Source organism: Triturus cristatus, chromosome 11, assembly GCF_964204655.1.
Source record: "Triturus cristatus chromosome 11, aTriCri1.1, whole genome shotgun sequence".
Classification (NCBI taxonomy): domain Eukaryota; kingdom Metazoa; phylum Chordata; class Amphibia; order Caudata; family Salamandridae; genus Triturus; species Triturus cristatus.
The window spans coordinates 598,039,925-598,056,806 of NC_140594.1; the positions used below are offsets into that span (position 1 = coordinate 598,039,925).

The following is a 16,882-nucleotide window of genomic DNA, read 5'->3' on the forward strand; positions in this document are numbered from 1 at the left end:
TCACATGACTAGACCTTGAAATGCATGAGTTCATGGTTTGCACTGTACAAATTCTCTCCTAACAGACCATAAATGTATTCCATGTAATAATAACCTATTCCACATGTATGGTTCACATGACTTGCCACTAAGTTCATTATCATAGAATTGTCATCAAGGATGGTGGGAGTCCATGATTATTTCATGATTAAAAGCTATTACTTCTAAAAATGCCTCTTAATCTTCAAATCATGGTCAGTGGATCACAGGACACTCACCAGAGTCCTGAACATACAGCTGTATGAAATGCTTCCTATTCGAAACGAGGTGCATTTGTCTTGAACTCTCATAGCTCCACTTTCCGCCCATCAAATAATAAATGGACAGAAACAGTGTACATTGCTGCAAATAAATATATTATATTGCTTAAGGATGTCTGGTCCTGGGCGCAGAATCAAATTTTACTTTAAATCATATTTAAATTTCATTTGGTAAAATGTTTTCAACCAACTCACCAGCTTGATTATAAAAGTTGGTTCTTGAGCAATAAAATGGTCACTAAAATATAACTATGAACTTGGGATGCAGGAAATCCGCAATCCACTCCACATCATCTGATAATAAACTGCTCCATAACCATTCGGGAACAGAGTGTAATAATGTGCCAAAGACCCATTGTGATACTTATAAGTTAATAGAAAAACAGAACATAGGGACTGGGTGGAGCAATAGTGCAGGACAGGGATATAAAGAGTTTGAATGATGAAAAAAAAAGTCTACGTTTATTTATTCTCTTCTCTAAACGTTTGGAAAACCTGTGTGAAATGAATTGGTATCTAGGGTTTCCAGTAACCAATAGGCAAGTGTTTGCCTCTGTAAATGAAAGCTACCTTAGCAGAAAGGCCAAAGACTGAATGGGCATGGCACCAAAATACGTTTATAACTACCTTAGAAGGTTTGATACAAGATTCAAAGAAATACACACTGCTTCAGGTGACCTTAAGTGCCAGATTCACATAAAATGTATATTCCAATCCAGGCATATGTTAAGACAGAAGCAATTTACACCTGGGAGCCTACGTAAACCATGCATGGGTGAGTGATGCAAAAACTAGATTTAAATGTACTTTATGTGAATTTGATAAGCTGGAGGCGAGGTGGAAGATTCGGTTTTGTGTTTTACAAACAGGATTTTTAGAATAGCAGGAGGCCCTCGAAATAACAGCGCAGGACACACAACAGAACAGAACGGCGGGGTCTGAGGGGCCCGGTCAGGACTGGATTACAGGAACCAGGATATGCTGGGGAAGGTTGGGTAGGAACATGCACACAAGAGATGATGATAGCAATATGTAACATGCATAGTTACTCTAAGAATGTACCAGCGCGACCCAGCATAGATCGGAAAGTGATCTGAATGCTACACAGCGCACTGTACATATTTCATCTGTATCAATGGGCGCCATGCACACGGTGCACAGTGTGGGTAGAAATGTTTCTGAATGACCCAACAAATCATCAGTTTCCATGCTCGGATTCTGAAAATGAATTATTTCTAGCACGCCATGCCAGCGGCAAGAACCTAAAGTTGCGGAGGGAATCTTTGAGCACTAGAACCCCGCAGCCATGTGTTAATGCTGTAAAATTGACAAGCCCTGGTTCCCCTCATCTGCTTCTGCCGCTTTTCTATGCCTTGTGCACAGCAGCAGGTGGTGATGTGGTCTCTCACTGGTGGTGACATCTCCTGCCCCAGCCCCTCTCTCCCTGTGCTCACTGACAGGTTCGCTCTCCCTTTTGGCCGAGGAAGGAGGTGGGAGGGAGGAGTGAGCCCAGCCAGACCCAGAGGCTGCTGCATCCCAGCAGAGAGGCGCTGCCTGCCCAATGAAAGCCAGGGGAGGCAGAACTGCCAACGACTGGGGCTCTCTTCTCCCCTCAGCTCACAGACCCCACAAATTGCATCCCAAGGTAGGAAGGCCGTGAAGACAGCCGCGGACTCGCTGTTTGCTCCTCAGCTGCTGTTCAGGAATCACAGCAAGCTGGCCTTTCCCTCGTGCTCGGATTGGTTTCATAAGGAAAGTTTTCTTTATCTAGTAGCAAAGAGCCACGAAGCAGCAGATCTGAGCTTTCGGCTTGGGAAATTAATAAACAATAACAAAGGGTATAATAAATAAAATATAGCGAACGGATCCTACGCCCGGCAAAATGAAAGATGCTGACAAGACACTTTCAGATAAGCCCCGTCTCGTGTCAGGACTCAGGAGTAGGACAGACTGCATAAAGGCACCCCGCGATCTCGAGCCCGAGAGGAATCTGGATTTTCCGTTTCTCCTTGTGGAAAGTCGCATGGGGAGATAGTATGCTCAGTCTTATCACCCTAAGAATAAGGCGGCAAAGCAGAGCTAAAAATGAACAATTTACCTCAACAAGAGCTACATAATTTCAACAGCCAAAGCCATTGGAAGGAATTCTGTCCACATTTACTTGTTCGAAGTACTGCTCATATTTTATTTATTTTAGATGCCTTGAATAACGGTATGCACAGGCATCTATTGAAAAAAAAATAAAGCGCCTCTTGCCCACATACCTGCTGTCTGTCTTGTTCTGCTTAAGGTGGTGTATTTCAGCATGGAGATCCAATTATGCCTTCAAGGCTGCCGCTCAGTCCGCAAAAGTGCACAGGATCATAGAAGGGAGACATGCAGCAAAAGGCGCGCATGATGGTTCTCCGAGGGCAGCAAACACTGCCCATGCGCTGGCTGACGTCACCACTTCACCCCGCCCCAGATTGGCTCAAATAGAAGGTGCTTCCTACGGCGGGAGAGAAGCGTCTACAAAAGACCTAAAAAATAAACAAAACGACAATGATAGGCTACTAAAGTGGAAGTCAGATCGCGAGCTACTGAGAGGGCACCTGCGAGCTACCGGTAGCTCGCGATCGACCGGTTGGCGACCCCTGTACTAAGGAAATAAAATAAGAAAACCAGCACTTATCTTGGGTCCACTCTCGTTTGTTGGTGTTGAGAAACTTGATGAGACGAGACTGTTTCATATATATATATATATATATATATATTCACTGAAAAAATCATAGGTTTCACACATGTTATAGTTAGCTGGACATTTTACTGATAAAAAACCAATGAAATTCCTCCGTTATAGTTAGTGCAGGCAACTATAACTCACGCGACCGCAATCCTCTGCTGATGCTAATACTGTATTTAGACACTTATTTGCCCATGTCTTCTTCCATTAAATTTTAGCTATACATATATTACAAATATTTTTTTTTCATAAAGACACATATGTCATCAGCAGAGGATTGCGGTCGCGTGAGTTATAGTTGCCTGCACTAACTATAACGGGGGAATTTCATTGGTTTTTTATCAGTAAAATGTCCAGCTAACTATAACATGTGTGAAACCTATGGTTTTTTCAGTGAATTTGCAAGGTTTTTTAAATGCTAATTCCTAACTATAACGTGTGTGAAACCTATTGTTTTTTCAGTGAATTTGTACGGTTTTTTAAATGCTAAGTTACTTTACGCCATTCGTGGCGTGCGCGCCCACTTAACGCAGTTCGTTCCGTGCGCGCACGGTGCGCTTCGTGCACCATGCGCGCACAGTGAGCACGCGGTGCGCTTCGCGCACCGCGCGCCCATTTTACGCAGTTAGTGCCGTGCACGCACGGTGGGCACGCGGTGCGCTACACGCACCGCGTGCCCACGTTACGCTGGATGGGCCATGTACGCACGATGCGCTTCGCGCACCGTGCGCACATGGAGGACATATTATGCGCTTCGTTCAGAAAGGTGATTCTTTTATACATTTCAAATGACTCATATGCGATGCACAAATGGTGCCCTTCGGGCACCATTTGCACACGGGGTGAAGAGAGTGTGGATTAGTTTTTTTTTTAAAATATTTTTTACCGTACGCGTACGGTAAGCGTAATCGGCGATTTTTAAAAAAAAAAGAAAATTGAATTTTTGGCCTTGGGGGTTCTTTGGGGACACCTTCATCAAGGCTAGGTGGTTAGGAGCTGTCTAAACAGCCCCTTTACATGTTTTTTGCCTTTGTTTTTCCTCCCCCCCTCAGAGTGCGAGAGAGAAAATGGCAGCCGCCGCTTCCTGGTTTCGACCGATTCAAATGTTTACTAAGATCTAACAGCCAATCAGAATCGCGCTCGCGCACGTCACCGTACGCGTACGGTAAGCTTACCGTAAGCGCACGGTAAGCGCACCGTAAGCTGCCACAGATATATATATTGATTTAAATGCTATTTTCTCAGGATGTACTGAACAGATTTACACCAAATCTACAAAAGGCACTTCCTTGACCTGTAGACTACCTCTCTGCCAAATGTTCAGCCGTTCGGGCTGTAGCTGTGTCTAAAGGTCCTATGGAAGAATGCATGGGAAAAACGCGTTTTGGGACCCCCCTTTTTTCTCAGCCCCCGCTTGACGAATCCCCCCGAGACTTTCAGAGTAGGAGCGGAGCGTGGCGCCCCACCTATTTTGAAAATTTCGCGAGGATTCGTCGACCGGCGCCAAAGTTATTCCAAATAGAATGTTGCGGTTTTCCTATGGAAACAGGGTCCTAACTATAACTATCTACTGGCGACCGCCAGTAGATAATATATATATATATATATATATATATATATATATATATATATATATATATATATATATATATATATATAAATATATCCAGTCGAAAGCTGCACCACAATTGAGGCACCACACATGTGCGTATTTTTAAGCTTTTAATTTGGCAAGTTGCAGGGAAACCAGGCTCTCCATCACAGCGTAAGTAAACCAAACATGTTTCGGGCTTCTTAGCCCTTGCTCACTGGTATCACTCAGGAGGCACAGCAAGAGAGTTTCCCGCCGCGCTTGCAGCATTTGAAGTATAGTCCCGCCCAGTGGGCGTGCCTCGCAACGGCATGCTGGTCTCAGTAGTTTTGAGCTAATAGACATCTGTGGTGGACATCACTGTGTCTCCCAATGTTCCTTAAAGACCTCTAGTGGGTAACTGTACATGGCAAGGCTGGGTCCCTGCTCAGAGTATTGCCAAACATGGTCACGCCATTCCATTGAACGCCGATAAAATCACAGCGCGCTGGAGCTGCTCGTCCGCAGCGGGGTGTCTCGCGACCTGGGCAAGGCCGCTATATATCCAGTCGAAAGCTGCACCACAATTGAGGCACCACACATGTGCGTATTTTTAACCTTTTAATTCGGCAAGTTGCAGGGAAACCAGGCTCTCCATCACAGCGTAAGTAAACCAAACATGTTTTGGGCTTCTTAGCCCTTGCTCACTGGTATCACTCGGGAGGCACAGCAAGAGAGTTTCCCGCCGCACTTGCAGCATTTGAAGTATAGTCCCGCCCAGTGGGCGTGCCTCAGGTCGTGAGACACCCCGCTTCTCTTTCACTTAATTTTGTTTTTTCCTTTGCAACTATGGGTGACAATATAAACCTATTATATTTGTTTACTTTTTAATGTATTTTACATTTATCCCCATTATATTATACCTGAAATGTTGCATAGATAACGAATGGTAGTCGTTTTGTTTGGTTGCTATAACAACCAAACTCAATAGGCATTTCATTATGTCTATTCTTTTCCTTCTTTTTTTCTAATGTTGGTTACCATGACAATCATTTAGAAAAAGTGTAAACCATAAGAGTATTTAAATATGTCAATTACATTACGAACTGGATGCAGTGAACAAGGCGGCTGTGCCCGTCGAAACGCGTCTGTGCCTTTAACGTTGGAATAAAGCCTTTTCTTTGCTGAAACTACTCACGGAGTCGGTGCCTGTTTGTTTGGACGCTGTCAGGCTGGTATCATATATATATATATATATATAGATAGATAGATATATATATATAGATATATTATCTACTGGCGGTCGCCAGTAGATAATTATAGTTAGGACCTATTTACCATAGGAAATCTGCAACATTCTATTGGGAATATCTTTGTCGCCTGTTGACGAATCCTCGCAAAATTCTCCACACTTTTGGCTAGCTCCGCTCTGCTCCTACCCTGAAAGTTTCGTGGTGATTCATCAAGCGGGGGCCGAGAAAAAAGGGGGGTCCCAAAACACGTTTTCACCATGCAATTTCCCGTAGGATCTGTTGTCGCAGCTACAGCTCGAACCGTTGAACGGAATGACACCAAATTTGGCAAAGAGGTAGTCCTCAGTTCGGACTCGTACCTTTTGCATATTTGGTGTGAATCTGTTCAGTATTTCCTGAGAAAATTAGGATAAAAAAGTTAGTGATATCTATGGCCGCGGAGGATCCGTGGACCCTACCCGCACCGTACGCGAACCCTCCCCGAACCGAGCACGCACCCTCCCGATCGCGCGCTGAATGCTAATTGACTGTCGAGCATCTCTCTACATTCGAAACCAGGAACTGTTGGCGGCCATTTTCTGCCTCGGTAGAAGTGAGGCTGGAGAAGCAAGGGGAATAAGTGCGTAAAACATATAAAGGGGGCAGATTGGAAATACTCTGACCCTCTAGAGGTGCTTAGGGGGTCCCAGAAGGACCCCCTGGGGCCCCCCTTTAAAAAAAAAAAAAACGGCAAAATGTGCGCACGGTGCGCGCATCTTTTCGCGTTGGATGCACGGATCCTCTCGCGGTGGGTTCGCGGATCCAAGGGAAAAAAAATGAAATTGTTGGCAGATAAAGATTAAGCTTAAGTGTTTTGTTCTTCAGTGGCTCTAAAAAAGAGCCGTTGTGTTCATTCAGAGTTTTTGGTACTTATAAGTAAGTACCTATACAGAGTCTAAAGTTGTTGAGGAAGACTCTGTTTCCTTCATCAGTAAAGTGTACTCCATCTCTCCTATACATCTCTTGCATATGAAAGCGCAGATTGTTATTGTAAATGGACCCCATTCTGTAGTCTCGGAGAAAAGCAGAAACAGATTTATTCACATGTTTCCTAGCTTTCTCAATCTGTGGACAAAAATGATCGGACCAGTTCCATTTCTGCCTTTGGCATATGTTAGAATACACAAAGGCAGTTTTAGGGAAAAGTGAAATCAGTTGTGCAAAGGTGTCCTTCATAAGCATTTCCAGGCCTACCCCAGTCAAAGTGCCTAGGTCATTGCCACCACAGTGCACTATTATGAGGTCAGGGTGTTGGATTTGCATGAAGGATTTCACCAATGGCATCAATTGGTGCCACTTTAACCCTCTCTGTCCAATCCATTTAATGTCTACAATTGGCAAACCTAGGTCTTTGTGAATGCCTTTGTTTTCTGCATACCTTTGGCTCCAGAAAATGTAGCTGTGTCCCACAATCCACTCTGTAAGCATCTTGTAAGGAGGTCTGGATGCACTCAGATGGTCTCTGTAAATGAAATGGCAGTTTGGAAAGTAAGATGTTTCTAAAATGGTGACTAAGATGCAATTTTGAAAAAAGACAAGAAATCATTGGTTGTTTGACAACCTTCTACACTGAAAGGTAGGATGCATATTTCTGTTTTTTAAACGCTTGATTCTTATTGGTTAACAAAAACAGATTGTAAGGAACATTATATATGATAAGCTGATATGTTGAGAAGTCAAGCACACTTGCTGTTTTGATTAGCAACATTGTGTGTGCTGAACTTGTGACCTGTGTGCTCAGTACAGTGTTCCATGACGTGTTTCTATGGTAACGGGCAGAAGGCAGATTGGGGGAAGGGTTGAAGTTTATGTCATTTGGAAAGGGTTGAAATGTTTAACCAATAGAAATGTGTGTTTGCTTTTGAATTTATGTGGGAAGGAATGTGATTTGATGTTTACATGTATATGTGTGGAAAATGAGAGGGAAACTTTGCCATTCTTTGGTTTTGCTGACAGGTACACAGTGCAGAGATTCTGTATAAGAAAATCTGGTGTGTGACTGATATCTGGTGTGTGACTGATATACTTCTTAATCTACAAAACATCTTGAAAGGTGAGTTATTTAATTGTGAGGGGATGTATGTAGACTATTTTTATTTTAATCAGACTGATGTATTTTTTCTGCTAAAGTGTAGGGAGTATTTTTTTTTCTCTACAATCTTATAGACAGTGTGTGTGCATGTAGAAACCATTTTGTGATAAGGATTTGTGTTTTTTCATGTGTTTGTAGACAGATAACTATGCAGTTCTTATGTTTTGGTAGATTTAGAAACCACTTATTGTTTATGAATTTGTGAAATGAGTTATGTTTCTGCAGTAAAATGTAGTACTCCTTGTAGATGAAGAAATGTGTTTTGGTATAGTGTAAGGGATAGTGTTGTTTGTCTAGAATCACACAGAGAGCCTGTGTGCATTTGGGAACCACTGTGGAGAAGCGTTTGGTAACATCGTGCATTTGCTGACAGATAACTGTTTTGAAACCTGTCATGTTGTCAAGTTTTAGTAGCATTAGAAGACAGTTATGGCTTATGCTTTCATTAAATGAGTTAGGTATTGACAGTAAAGTGTAGTCGTGAAATATGTAGATTGTGTGCAGTTCCCTTACCACTTCCAGTGTAGTGAATTAGTTTTGGTAAACTCCTAGGAATACTGGTGCTTGTCTGGAATCACACTGTGAGTCTGTGTGCATTTGGGAACCACTGTCAGAGAAGCGTTTGGTAACATCGTGCATTTGCTGATAGAAAACTGTTTTGAAACCTGTCATGTTGTCAAGTTTTAGTAGCATTAGAAGCCAGTCTTTGCTTATGTGTTGATTAAATGAGTCAGGCATTGACACTAAAGAGCAGTCGTGAAATATGTAGATTGTGTGTAGTTCCCTTATCACTTCCAGTGTAGTGAATGAGTTTTGGTAAACTCCTAGGAATACTGGTGCTTGTCTAGAATAACACTGTGGGTCTTTGTGCATTTGGGAACCACTGTGAAAGAAGCGTTTGGTAACATCATGTATTTGCTGACAGAAAACTGTTTTAAAACTTGTCATGTTGTCAAGTTTTAGTAGCATTAGAAGCCAGTCTTTGCTTATGTGTTGATTAAATGAGTGAGGCATTGACACTAAAGTGCAGTCGTGAAATATTTAGATTGTGTGCAGTTCCCTTACCTCTTCCACTGTAGTGAATGAGTTTTGGTAAACTCGTAGGGATAGTGGTGCTTGTCTAGAATCACACTGTGAGACTGTGTGCATTTGGGAACCACTGTCAGAGAAGCGTTTGGTAACATCGTGCATTTGCTGACAGAAAACTGTTTTGAAACCCGTCATGTTGTCAAGTTTTAGTAGCATTAGAAGCCAGTCTTTGCTTATGTGTTGATTAAATGAGTCAGGCATTGACACAAAAGAGCAGTCGTGAAATATGTAGATTGTGTGCAGTTCCCTTATCACTTCCAGTGTAGTGAATGAGTTTTGGTAAACTCCTATGAATACTGGTGCTTGTCTAGAATCACACTGTGAGTCTGTGTGCATTTGGGAACCACTGTCAGAGAAGCGTTTGGTAACATCGTGCATTTGCTGACAGATAACTGTTTTTAAACCTGTCATGTTGTCAAGTTTTAGTAGCATTAGAATCCAGTCTTTGCTTATATGTTGATTAAATGAGTCATGCCTTGACACTGATGTGCTGTACTTAAATATGGAGATTGTGTGCAGTCCCCTTTCCCCTTCCACAGTAGTGAATGAGTTTTGGTAAAGTCCTAGGATAGTGTTGATTGTCTAAAACCACCCTGTGAGTCTGTGTGCATTTGGGTAAGGATTGTGAGAGAAGCATTTGGTAACATCGTTTATTTACTGACAGATAACTGTTTTAAAACCTGTCATGTTGTCAAGTTTTAGTAGTATTGCAAGCCAGTTTTTGCTTATGTGTTGATTAAATGAGTCAGGCATTGACACTAAAGTGTAGTCGGGAAATATGTAGATTGTGTGCAGTTCCTTTACCAGTTCCAGTGTAGTGAATTAGTTTTGGTAAACTCCTAGGGATAGTGGTGCTTGTCTAGAATCACACTGTGAGTCTGTGTGCATTTGGGAACCACTGTCAGAGAAGAGTTTGGTAACATCGTGCTTTTGCTGACAGAAAACTGTTTTGAAATATGTCATGTTGTGAAGTTTTAGTAGCATTAGAAGCCAGTCTTTGCTTATGTGTTGATTAAATGAGTCAGGCATTGACACTAATGTGTATTTGTGAAATATGTAGATTGTGTGAAGTTCCCTTACCGCTTCCACTGTAGTGAATGAGTTTTGTTAAATTCTAGGGATACTGGTGCTTGTCTGGAATCACACTGTGAGTCTGTGTGCATTTGGGAACCACTGTCAGAGAAGCGTTTGGTAACATCGTGCATTTACTGATAGAAAACTGTTTTGAAACTTGTCATGTTGTCAAGTTTTAGTAGCATTAGAAGCCAGTCTTTGCTTATGTGTTGATTAAATGAGTCAGGCATTGACACTAAAGAGCAGTCGTGAAATATGTAGATTGTGTGTAGTTCCCTTATCACTTCCAGTGTAGTGAATGAGTTTTGGTAAACTCCTAGGAATACTGGTGCTTGTCTAGAATCACACTGTGGGTCTTTGTGCATTTGGGAACCACTGTGAAAGAAGCGTTTGGTAACATCATGTATTTGCTGACAGAAAACTGTTTTAAAACTTGTCATGTTGTCAAGTTTTAGTAGCATTAGAAGCCAGTCTTTGCTTATGTGTTGATTAAATGAGTGAGGCATTGACACTAAAGTGCAGTCGTGAAATATATAGATTGTGTGCAGTTCCCTTACCTCTTCCACTGTAGTGAATGAGTTTTGGTAAACTCGTAGGGATAGTGGTGCTTGTCTAGAATCACACTGTGAGACTCTGTGCATTTGGGAACCACTGTCAGAGAAGCGTTTGGTAACATCGTGCATTTGCTGACAGAAAACTGTTTTGAAACCCGTCATGTTGTCAAGTTTTAGTAGCATTAGAAGCCAGTCTTTGCTTATGTGTTGATTAAATGAGTCAGGCATTGACACAAAAGAGCAGTCGTGAAATATGTAGATTGTGTGCAGTTCCCTTATCACTTCCAGTGTAGTGAATGAGTTTTGGTAAACTCCTATGAATACTGGTGCTTGTCTAGAATCACACTGTGAGTCTGTGTGCATTTGGGAACCACTGTCAGAGAAGCGTTTGGTAACATCGTGCATTTGCTGACAGATAACTGTTTTTAAACCTGTCATGTTGTCAAGTTTTAGTAGCATTAGAATCCAGTCTTTGCTTATATGTTGATTAAATGAGTCATGCCTTGACACTGATGTGCTGTACTTAAATATGGAGATTGTGTGCAGTCCCCTTTCCCCTTCCACAGTAGTGAATGAGTTTTGGTAAAGTCCTAGGATAGTGTTGATTGTCTAAAACCACACTGTGAGTCTGTGTGCATTTGGGTAAGGATTGTGAGAGAAGCATTTGGTAACATCGTTTATTTACTGACAGATAACTGTTTTAAAACCTGTCATGTTGTCAAGTTTTAGTAGTATTACAAGCCAGTCTTTGCTTATGTGTTGATTAAATGAGTCAGGCATTGACACTAAAGTGTAGTCGGGAAATATGTAGATTGTGTGCAGTTCCTTTACCAGTTCCAGTGTAGTGAATTAGTTTTGGTAAACTCCTAGGGATAGTGGTGCTTGTCTAGAATCACACTGTGAGTCTGTGTGCATTTGGGAACCACTGTCAGAGAAGCATTTGGTAACATCGTGCTTTTGCTGACAGAAAACTGTTTTGAAACCTGTCATGTTGTCAAGTTTTATTAGCATTAGAAACCAGTCTTTGCTTATGTGTTGATTAAATGAGTCAGGCATTGATACTAAAGTGTAGTCGTGAAATATGTAGATTGTGTGCAGTTCCCTTATCACTTCCACTGTAGTGAATGAGTTTTGGTAAACTCCTAGGGATAGTGGTGCTTGTCTAGAATCACACTGTGAGTCTGTGTGCATTTGGGAACCACTGTCAGAGAAGCGTTTGGTAACATTGTGCATTTGCTGACAGAAAACTGTTTTGAAACCTGTCATGTTGTCAAGTTTTAGTAGCATTAGAAGCCAGTCTTTGCTTATGCGTTGATAAAATGAGTCATGCTTTGACACTAAAGTACAGTACCATGTAGTATTGTCTTTACTGCCCCAGAACTGAAAATGTAATATTTTTCCCCAGGCACTGTCCTAGAAGTAGTCTGATGATTTAGTCAGTTTCTAAGTACTTATGTTGTGAACCATTCATTACCAAATAGACTGCTTCAAATGTCTATGCAGTATGCATGTAGTTCTCTAATCACCTACACAGTTGTTTTTCACACCTTCAATTCTCTAGACGGTTTCCATACACTTCCAGGAAACACCCTATCACTCTCTTTGTAGTCTTCTAGTGACCCATTCAGCACCATGTAGTAATTCATTCACTGTGCCAAAACTCAAACATTTATAAATTCACCACAACACTCTCTTTCCAGTACTCTAATGATTCAGTTACTGTCTAAGTATTCATGCACTGAGCCAGGACTTAGCACATGGACTGCTTCAAACCCCTATGCACCATGCATGCAATCTTTTAACCACCTAGAGATTTGTCTTTTATACTTTCAATTCCCTAGTCAATATCCATATAGTCCAGCAAACATCTTGTCACTCCCTTTGCAGTCTTTTAGTGACCTTTTTAGTACCAAGTACTAATTCATTCCCTGTGCGAAAAGTCTACCAGTTATAAATTCATCCAGGCAGTCTCCTTGCTTTAGTCTAATCATTCAGTCAGTACCCAAGTACTCATGCAGTGAGCCGGGCCTTAGCATGGATGCTTTAAATGCCTATCCAGTATGCATTCAGTCCTCTAATGAGCTACACAGTTGTCTTTCGCAGCTTCAGTTCCCCAGTTAGTATTCATACACTTCTAGCAAACACCCTGTTACTCACCCATTGTGTCTCTTTCTAGTACTGTAATCATTCAGTTAGTTAGCATGAAGTCTTTTAGTGAGGTAGGCTTTAGGGCATGAACTGCTTCAAAGTAGTATGCATTATGTATGTAGTGTTTCAATCATCGTCACACTTGTGGTTCAGGGCTATAGTTTTTTAGTCTGTTTTTATATAAAATGTGTTTGTACAGTAATGGAATATTGTAAATTTGAAAGTTATTAATATACATTTATTTGGGACTCTTTTTTGCAGATACTGTTTTTCAACGTTAAAATCGAGAAAGTATGCCAGAAAAAAAAAGAAAAAGAAAAGAACAGAGACAGGAGGAATATTTGAAGAAACATCAACCACAAGTATTGAATGAAAAAGATAATGTGGCTAAAAGGAAAAAATCTTCTGGTAAGATCACGAAGCAATTTATTAAAAATGTTTGTAGGAGCAAACAGAATGTAGAGAATGCTGCAACTTCAAATTATTTTTTAAGTAAGAAAAAAAATCAAAATAAGAGGAAAAGTAAAAAAGCAAATGTTCAGTCAAAGGAGATAAAGTATGGTAAAAGAAGACAAAATCAGTATAAGGAAGTACGCAAAAAAATATTTTACAAGAGAGTAGTGCATAATTTGCTGAAAGATGTAAAGAAATATAAAAAGAGAGCTTTATTTTATAAAAAGAAGAAACATACTGAAAGCATTGTGGAAAAGGCTTTTGAAGTAAAAGGGAAACTGTTTATTTTAGTGTTAAACAGAATTCGATCACTAGATAAATCAATATATGTAATGAAGGCCAAAAGTAGGAGGAAAAGAGTTATTAATTAAAAAAAAAATTGTGATTTTTTTTGGGAGAATGGAAACACAGTTCTAGTTCAGAGCCTTTTTTTAATGAAGAGAGTTATTCACTAAGTGAAAAATTATTGTATGCAGTTGACACCAGTGGTAGAGGTTATGAGGTTAGTGATGGTTGTCCAATGGTGAAAGAGAAAATGTTTCAAAGAAATGCATAAGAAGTGATAGCTGATGAAGTTTTAGGGAGATGTGCTAAAAACCCTGTGTACACTTGGGATTGCAGTAGTGTTTGTAGTGTACGACAGGAATCTATTGAAAAATTATGTTGTTTTTTACGAGTCTATACTAAAAAAAGTGTAAAACAAAAGATTAAGCTGTTGCAAGGACTAGACCCTTGCAGAGTGAGAAAACATACTGGTTTGCAAGGTCATTCTCTGGCTTGTCTTTCTAGGAAAGTTTGTGCAAGTGTTTTTCACCATTTCAGAATGCTGGCAGTACATCATACTCAAATGCGGAAGTTAGTGAGAAGGTTGTATTATGCAAAAAGTCCAGCACTAAAGTTAAGTGAGTTGAACAGTGCTCTTTTGCGTGGGTCAGTTTCAGATGTGAAGCAGGTCTGTGAGGATATTGAGTTTTGTTACTTTGGGCCTCAGCAAGAGAGTGAAGAAACTGACACATTAGTAGAACAAAATGTTGAAGACAATGTAGAACCTGTAATTACAGAAAAATTTGAGGATGAAATGACAAAGTTTATGGTAATTTCAGGTGAAAGACCAAATGTTTCTTGTATTTGTTGTCGGCGAAGTCCCTATAAAAATCAGACTAGGGGTGTCAATCTGTATTTAAAAAGTGAAATAGGAGATAATGATAAGTGGATGGAATCTGCAACTTATTTGTTGGTAGAGGATTGTTTTGATTTGGGATGTGAGCAGCGTATTTGCAAATATTGTTATAATAAATTAGATGAGAATAAAATGCCTGCTAGAGCTGTTCATAATAATCTAGAGTTGGTTGCTATTCCTCCAGAGATGATAGATTTAAATACGTATGAGTCTATTCTGATACAGTGTGTTCACCCATTTCAGGCTATTGTTCGTATGGAGCCCAAAACAAGTAAATTACCTCCATCAGAGTTGCAAAGAGGATTGAAAGGAAGAGTTGTGTATTTACCAATAAGATTTAAGGAAAAATGTTGAAACTATTGGTGTAGATCATGCAGAAAATGAGCCACTAGTCATTCTAGTTAATGGTGTTCCTACTAAGAATAAGAAAATCTGGCAAGAGTTAGTGGATGTTAGAAAAGTGCAAAAGGCATCATTGTATCTGATAAAAAATAATGAGTACTATAGCAATGTGTTTGTTGGAGAAGAAGAAATAGATTTGGCAGAACATAGTGAAACATTAAGTGGACAAATTGAAAAAGTGGACATGTCCAGATGTGAAGAGATCTATGAACATTACAGTGTACATCCACTTCATTCCAAAGAGGTGATGGGGAATAACATTGAGTTGTTTCAAATGAAAAAAGCAACAGGAAGTCCCATGAGTGTATGGGAAGAGACCTTGGAAGCTCGTTGTTTCCCGCAGTTGTTTCCAACAGGAAAAGGTGGACGATATGATGAACGTCCTGTGCAGATTCCTGCATCTGAATATCGGACAACAAGATTATATGCAGAAGATCCAAGATTTCGACAATGTATCCCTTATATGTTTCATCTTTTGTTTGAAAGTGACTTGTCTGGACTTTCATATGCAGTAAATCACATTTTAAAAACTGGAATGCATCTGCAAAATGTAACTGCAAAGGATATTATGGATAAAGTGCATCAGAGAGATGATCATTTAGAATCTCAGTTTATTAATTTGATGGCATGTCAGCGTGGGACTAATGAATATTGGTACCGTCGACATGGAGAACTGAAATGTATGCTACGGAACTTGGGAACTCCTACGTGGTTTCTTACCCTAAGCTGTGCTGAGTACGCTTGGGATGATTTACTTAAATGTCTTCGAGAGGCAAATTCCAATATAAAAAATATTGAATACAAGACACCTGGAGAATTGTGCTCCTTGGATCCTGTCAATGTATGCAAATATTTCAATCATAGATTTGAAGCTATGATGTCTTTCCTCTGCAATAAAAAGAATCCTCCTCTTGGAGCAGTTGTGGATTTCTTTTGGAGAAAGGAGTATCAAGCAAGAGGTGCTCCTCACATACATATGTTGTTATGGGTCAAGGACGCCCCCAAATTTGGAACAGATTCAGATGAAACTGTTTTGTCTTTCATTGAAGATTATGCTACATGTGCTCTTCCAAATAGCAGAGAAGAGAAAAACTTAAAACAACAAGTCTTACGATTTCAAAGCCACAGGTGTGGAAAATACTGTTGACGAAAGTACAAGTCAAAGGATAAGTTCTATACCAAATGTCGTTTTGGATTTCCACGTCCTATATTAGCAAAAGGAAGAGCGAACAGTTTTATGTCAGCTGTACGACATACCATCACAAGAAAGTCTCCGAAAAACCCCTACAACTTAAGAAGAAGCGAAGAATCGAAATACATAAATGACTACAATCCAGTTATTCTATCCATGTGGAACGCTAACATAGATATTCAGTATGTTGCGGACAATTCCATTGCTGTTGCTCGATATGTAACGTCTTACATTACTAAATCAGAAAAGACAAAGGTGCCGATCACGATCCGGCAAAAACCGGGTACGAACCGTCGGACGGAGCATATTCTCCGTCCGACGCGTACCCGGTCGTCAAAATTTACAAACAAGGAATTACGATTCGCACGGAACACCATTTCCGTACGATTCGTAAAAAAGCCCGACCGAACAAAAAAAACCTACCAATGCGATCCGGGAAAGCGCCGACCTGACGTCGGGACGCTCGCAGCCTGCCATTCACGAACCAGGAATCACGATTCGCACCGACGTCATCCCGCACGGTGAATATTTTCCGACTGCCAAAAACTGCCGGGAAATCAGGACGACGCGAACAAGGACCACCAGTACGCGACGGACAGACAGGACGACGCGAACAAGGAGGACCAGTACGCGACAGGACGACGCGATCAAGGAGTACCAGTACGCGACGGATACACAGGACGACGTGATCAAGGAGGACCAGTACGCGACGGACACACAGGACGACGCGATCAAGGAGGACCAGTACGCGACGGACACACAGGACGATGCAAACAAGGAGGACCCGTACGCGACGGACAGACATGGACCCGAAC

At 40.9% G+C, this 16,882-nt stretch overlaps 1 long non-coding RNA gene across 2 annotated transcripts in view; it reads right to left on the bottom strand.

Annotated features, from left to right (window-relative positions):
* The window catches only part of LOC146785145 (uncharacterized), a 293,334-nt gene extending 290,595 nt beyond the window's left edge, over window positions 1–2,739 (bottom strand). For both annotated transcript variants that reach the window (XR_014970923.1, XR_014970924.1), the window contains exon 1: window positions 2,564–2,739. This is a non-coding gene — a long non-coding RNA (uncharacterized LOC146785145). The remainder of the gene's footprint in view (window positions 1–2,563) is intronic.
* Between the last annotated feature and the right edge of the window lie 14,143 nt (window positions 2,740–16,882).